Below are 7,229 nucleotides of genomic sequence, written 5' to 3' on the forward strand. Positions count from 1 at the left end.
AGTACCTACTCAAGCGATTTCGGACGCAGCTTCTGTCGATGCTTTTGTGTTCTGTCGCAAATGTTTTGCATTCCACCGCGAAACTTTGCGTTCTCTTGCAAAAACGTTTGCGCTCTGCAGAGAAACTTTGCGTTTACTCGGAAAGAGCTCAAAAGCGAACGCAAAGTTTCTCGGGAGAACGCAAATGTTTTGCGAGTAAATGCAAAGTTTCTCAGGGGAACGCAAAACATTTGCGAGATAACGCAAAACCATTGACTTATTTTCCCCCCTGCCATCTCAAACCACCCCATCCCATCCCATCCCATCCCCCACCACCACCATGTCCCTTTAGGGTCTCCGTACATTACAGTGACAGAAATTTGTTTAAGCGGCAACTATTTGCCTACATTGATATATATTTTTTTTTTTTCTGGTTCATGACGGAATTTTTTTTCTAATCATATAAAGTCATATCCATGAATCTATACTGAAGTATTGATACTTTCAATATTAATGTTGTAAGATTGATAATTATGCCAATATAAGTTCTAAGTATTTAGTTTTTTTTAAACTAATGATTTTATTAGCCTATTTATTTAGCATGAAAATGGATGTATATCATAAAACTTAAAGTGACTTGACTTTTATGAGGTGGCAGTTTTGCATGAATTTGTGCGATGTGATTAGTACGATTTTTAACAGATCACACAAAAACGTACAAATAGCATTGTACGAATTAGCCACAAATTTGCCGAAATGTAAAATAGTTACAAATTGCCATAAGAATGTGTTGAGTATTCAGATTATTTTCGATAATCAAATTAAGGAACTACCTTGATTAAAATGTTTTACATGACTTGGGCAAATATCATTTTTTGTGTTCCATAGAAGAAAGGAAGTCAAACAGGTTTGGAATGATGTAAGGGTGGGTTAATGAATACAAAATTTTAATTTTGGGGTGAACTATCCCATTAATCGCAGTACTGTCTTAATCACATTACAAGGGTGTATGTCAACATAGCCAGTATGACTATTTCACAGGTCCTAACTGTGTCAGTGTTTACAAATTAGTCATTGAAAAACCAAAATTGTTTGACAAATTTTCTGTTGCTTGGTACGTTTAATTCAATGAACCATTGTTAACGTGGGGTTTTTTTTAAACGAGATTGCATGCAGTATTTTTTATGTCATTCTTCCTTTTTCCTCTTAAGTTTTACTGTTGATGTAATTTTACATTTTTGCTTCCTTCTTCACTTTGGCCCAGACAATAAACAAAACTGAAAAGATAAATCTAGATGATAAATCACTCCTGTTTCAATGTGATACTTTTTTTCCGTCAGTTTGTCATGTGATGACTTTGAATATGGAACAACTTACTCATGCCACTATTCATTTTCTCAATGCATGTTATGCATAAGGAAGAAATTTACTGTCAATCATTACAAACAAGTTTGGATTGGGAAGGGACTAAAGTCCAATTCTAAGAGCTATTTAATCCATTTTTGGTTGATTTTTTTTTTACATTTCATTGTCAGTGAAACCCTGTTTATAAAAAGGATGGATGAAAAGAAATATCTTTAAAAGCATTGCCTGAATGCAACGTGTCATTGTATGTAACCAACAGCTTTCCCTTTTCCTGCCGAGGATAGTGCTCGGAAGTTGTTGTTATTGAAGATCTTTCCTCCATTGCGTTTTCCACAGGATAAGGCTTTAAGGGGGGCTTCCCTTTCTGAGTTCTGGGTTTGTTTTTAACATATCAACACATATATTCAATACTACCAAGTGTGATTTGATAGACTTATAGTTGCCTGTAATCTTCAACTAAAACTTTATGTAGAAACAGTGCATCCAACTTTCGAAGACTTTGGATAAACCAGCTGTGGCTTCTGGCAGCATTAAATCAGATGAACAAATGCAGACAATTTACATTTGTAAGGCAATGTGAGGGATGTTCGTTTAATGCATTATTTTCATCTTTATCTTTGCAGAAAAACTACAGAAATATATTTAAAACACAAAAAACCCTCAGACTTAATACTTTTTATCCCAGTGCCATACCAACAGAATGACCGAGACTGAGATAATTGCTCATCACAAACAACATTCAAGAAATAATTATCCCTAAACCAAATGTCAAGCCTTTTATTGAGCCTTTGTCATAATACTCTCTACGCTATATGCATCCGTTTCTGTTAACTATAGACCAGCAGTAATTTCATAGAAGATTCTTTGGCTCTGAGACCTTTTTTCTTTTGCCAGAGCAATTTAGAAATCTATTTCAAATAAGTCTCTTATAGTGCTGGGTCATAGAGGAGTCTGATACCCTGCCAGTCAGATAAATGCAACTCTAATGTGGTTTGTTTCATGGTATTTTTTACTGCTAACCACAACGCTTTTGACAATAAAACAAACTTCCATATTCGAAACATGTGCGGATCTAATCACTTGCATCCTAAAGTGAACCTCCACTGCAGTTTTTCCCAGAGGTTGGTTATTATTTAATAAACACAAATGGCCTAAAACACCTTAAGTTGCAGTCGCCATTCAATGCTAGTAATTAACTTATGCCATAAACATACACACAGTTGTTAGAGCTTAATTTACAGTTCTGCAGGGAAGTGAAATAGGTGCCAACTGCCGTAATGTTTACCACCTGTGTTGTTAAGCCTAATTTGTGCTTTACCAACTACTGCTTGCTTTACTGTAACATAAAATACTTTTACAGGTCCCTCAGTCTTACACCTGTAATGTTTCTGATTTGAAAATTTCGTATTTTCTTCTTAAAATAATAATTATGATTTTTTTTTTATTAAAAAAATTAAGTTATCCACACCTGAATTAATGAGTGTTTTATATTGTGTTTTTAGTGCTGTTCACTTTGACATTGTGATTGTAATTGAAGTTGCTTTTTTTTTTTTTTTTTTTTTGAACACAAGGATACATTTTGAAGAACCCTTTGTGTGGGGATCAAACTAAAATGTAAGTGTTTATTCACTAATGATTTTCCATTCTGCCACAATCTCGTTTGTGTTTATAAACCTGAATTTAAAATGCACATGGATTCACCAGGGTTGGGGTCATTGATGTAAGATTGCATTGGTTTGAGAGGTGAAGATTTATATGAATGCCAACCTAAAAGTTCTATATTGTTTTTCTTTAGAAGACTTTGAAGTGCATGGGATGAATGTTTTTTAATCTTTTTTTTTTCTGTCCTTTTTAGAGCTTGACAGGTCAATGAACGTTCCTACCTTGTGTGTTAGATGGAAAAAAATAACATGATTTTGGAATGGGGGTGAGTAAATAAAAAAAATTTTTGAGCAAACATTCCTTTAACCGAACAAAAGAATGTTAACATACTCATTAAGCTCTAAAACAGATAAGAAGGTTGGCCAAGCAAATGGTATAGTTCCCCTCTGGCAGGGATTTTCAATGTGACTGCTTAGCCATTTGGGGGTTGGGGTACAAACCAGTGAATGGGGGTTGGGCACTTGTGCTGTTTCACCCTTGTGTTAGATGACGGAAGAGGTGTGGGGGGTGAATCTCCTATTTCAATAAAGGTAAAGGGAGGATAGTGTAGTAATACAAGTACTTCTCGGATACAAGGTGAAAAAAAAAAACCAAGACTTGAAAGCCCCCAAACCCCTAAGTAAAAGCCCTAGAAACAGACAGATCTGGTGTCAAACTCCCCCGACATTGTAACAGATGGTTGGAGGTAGAGTCGTTTGGGGGGGGGGGGTTAAACCAGCAATTTCTCAAAGATCCCCATTAAAAGTTTCCTTCTTGTATAGCTCTTCTGCCATTGAGTCTAGTTACCTGTAAAAAAAGAAAGAAAAAAGGGAGGAACAAACTAGAAAGAATTAGTATGAAACAAATGGGACATTTCAAAACCATAACTTGGTAAACAGTAATTCAACCATTTATTTGCATGAGCTACCCAATTTCGGTAACCATACTATTAACCTGGAAACACCTAACAATACATCTCTGTCTTCAATTTCCTGAATCTTGTTGGGAACAAATCTTATCACTTAGAACACATTAGTGTTGACAATAATCTTTATTTCCTTCTTCCTTTTTGTGGTGCAAGCTTTTAATGTTTCAAATCGCTGGTGTTTCTGATGTCACAAACTACCTTGTAACCAATCACGTCAACGTGTGATTGTCAACGATAAAGCCCTGCATTTCAGCCCGAGCCCGACGAGCCCCGACTTATTTACGCCCCTAGGGCCGGGCTTCGGGCCAATTTTCATGTCGTAGTTCACATGCGTATCCTTCTTTTTATATTTTCAGACATTAATTAAAAAAATATGAGAAGTTGACGTTGACGATAGAAAAACAAACATAGAAAGACATTTCATAACCTCATAACTTTCATAATCGTATAATTACACTGACATATGACTGACATGACAGTCTCACGCACGCACGCACACAGAAGGTTTCCCGTCAGCGCGACCCACGATTCACCTCATGTGCAAATAATGGAGAATATTAAGAGAAAAATCACAGATGGCCAACTTAAAACGGTAAAAAAAAAAACACCAGAGGAAAGGCAAACTTCTGGGCTGTTTTTCAAATCGTGACAACCTTAAATGATGAGCCGACTGGTTATGCACAATGTACAATTTGCAAGGCTGTGCTAAGCTGTATACGATAGTAAGAAGACGGGATCATCTCTCCACGATGCTCTGTAAGAGACTGTTGTACATTTTCGTTTAACTGTTGGAAACTAGGCTACTGATGTTTTTCGTTTGATTAGACTTTATTTTCGATTAACTGTTGGAAACTACTATTGGCCATGTTCTGTGGTGCATTTTTGAGGTAAGATAACCTGCAAGTTTGTTTTTAATTAATTTAATGTAATTTGTTTAGATTGTAGGCTATTGCTCATTTCGTTTGCGAGCGCTGTTGCGAGTAGCCTGAGCCTGCCTCAGTATTTCAAAAAATGTTGTTTTACTCACTGTGGTTTAATAAATAAACATTTATTAAACTAACTGTTTGTGTGATATGCTTGAAGTGTTTTATATCTATGGATTTTATTGTAGCCAAGTCAACGAGTGGATCTCTGAGCTGGTGTGAGTGAGTGGAGGCGGGGCTTGCATATTCATAGAACTGCGCATACTTAATGAGGCAAGGGTGGAGAGTTACATTTAAGCTATTTTAAGGCATGAAGAATGTTTTTCAAGGGAAACACTTTTAAATATGTAATTTTGGTGATCAAAGATTAGTTTTCAGGGATACAATTATTGACTGCAGGGGAACTTTAACACTGCTTTTGAAATTTAGTAATGCTTAACCCTGCCCAAATTGTACACAACATGGATGTATTGTGGGATAATCCGCTAATAGTCGCTAATAATGTTTTTTGGATGTCAAACAGCTTTGTCTAATCTGTAAGTAAATTATGTGAGCACCATCACAAAGTCCTGAAATTGTAAGGGATTCTTCAGAGTGTCCCGGCCCAGTGTGATTCACATCTCAGTGAAACAGTTGCACAATCGTTGTGAGATTTACAGATCAAGAGTGGAAGTGTGCAATGAATTTAAGACACTTTTATTAAACGCAACTTACAAATAAGGAACATCACAAACATGTTATTATACAATGGACGACAATATTGTGAATTCCACAAGTTTCAAGAGAAGGATAGAGAAGCCTTTTTTTGTGTGTGAAATTAATTAATATAACGTATTTGTGGGAAGTGTCTTAGATTGTGGCTGTGCGTTAAGGTAAGAATAACACACATCATGTCGAATAATGGTCAGAGATATGATGTATAGGGTATAATAGTGTATGTTCATAAATTAAAGGGATAGTTCCCCCAAATAATTAAAAAATTGCCACTATTTACTCACCCTCGTGTTTTTCTAAACCTGTAAGACTTTCATTCTTCTGTGGAACACAAAAGAAGATATTTTGAATATCTTTCTTTTTTATCATGTAGTGAAAGTCATTTGGGATCCAGTATTATTTGAACCCCATCGATCTTCAAAATATCTTTTGTGTTCCACAGCGGAAAAACATCATTCAGGATTAGAACAAATAATTTTCTTTTTTTTGTGAGAATTATTCCTTTAAGTGCCAAGTATACATAAAAATAGCATGAACTTGATAAAAAGTTTTGAGAACCAGACTATGTGTAACTCATTTTTTCGAGATGATGTCAGGTTCAGGCTTCTGTCAGTGAGTGGGCAGCGAGGGGCCTCACAGAAGCCTTTAGTTACACCGTGGTTTATAGGTCAGCTTTGACTGGAGAAAGCACATCCTAAGGAAAACATTCACACACACAAAGCACCTCTGTTTTAGGAAACAGTCTCAATTTCCAAAGGTATTTGGAATTTCTAGAGAAATGGTTGCATCTTATGGACAACAAGACAACAGTGTAGTGGCACATTATTTGCAGTTTAAAATGATGCATCTCAAAAATACTTGGACAGAGAAAGTGACTGTGCACGCAGGAATGGAAAAGTTGATGACTTCCATCTGGTACACAATGTGCTGAGAGGGTGGGTGTGAGTTTTGGGGTTGACTGGTTGTTTTGTCATGTTGCTTAAAATTTAATGTCAACCAATTTATTCGAGTTAGTTGTGTTAAATATTTAAGGAACCCAGCATTTCTTTTTTTTATTATTACATATACTATTATTATATATATAAAAAAAATATATATTATTACAAGATATTTGCTTTGGCCAAGAAGGTATGCACAAATGTATTTTTTGTAAAAATGTTTGGTCATGTCTAAACTGTGAAAGAAGATGTGTTGTCATGCCAAAGTGCTAGGAACACTGTCTTCTCTACAGTGTTTTACGTAACCAAGCATAAAGTTCATTAGTATTACAAGAGCTGAATGAACCTTGTCAGAGAAATGTCTGAAACAATCATGTTGTCCAACTAAGCAGCCATAATGGCAGGAAGCATGTAATTGGGTTAAAGTATTTACACCTCAGTGCTCATCATCGTTCACACCTGCTTTGGCAGACAACGGCCCTATTTTATGCTTTCGCAGTTGAAAGGCTGTGCAAACACATACACATAACAGAAAGCCACATGGTGCAGATGCCACACTTAGCAAACTTGAACTCATGAAAGGACAATGTTAGCACAGCATTCAGTGACGTGACCTGCTTTTGAATACACTGAATATGGAGGAGGAAGGGTTGACGTTCTAACAACACAAAGAATCTTGACAAATGTTGAGGACCCCTGTTCAATTGAAGAGGTCACTTTGGGTTGAGACTTCGCACCTTT

Source organism: Leuciscus leuciscus (genome assembly GCF_965113295.1).
Source record: "Leuciscus leuciscus genome assembly, chromosome: 7".
NCBI classification, from domain to species: domain Eukaryota; kingdom Metazoa; phylum Chordata; class Actinopteri; order Cypriniformes; family Leuciscidae; genus Leuciscus; species Leuciscus leuciscus.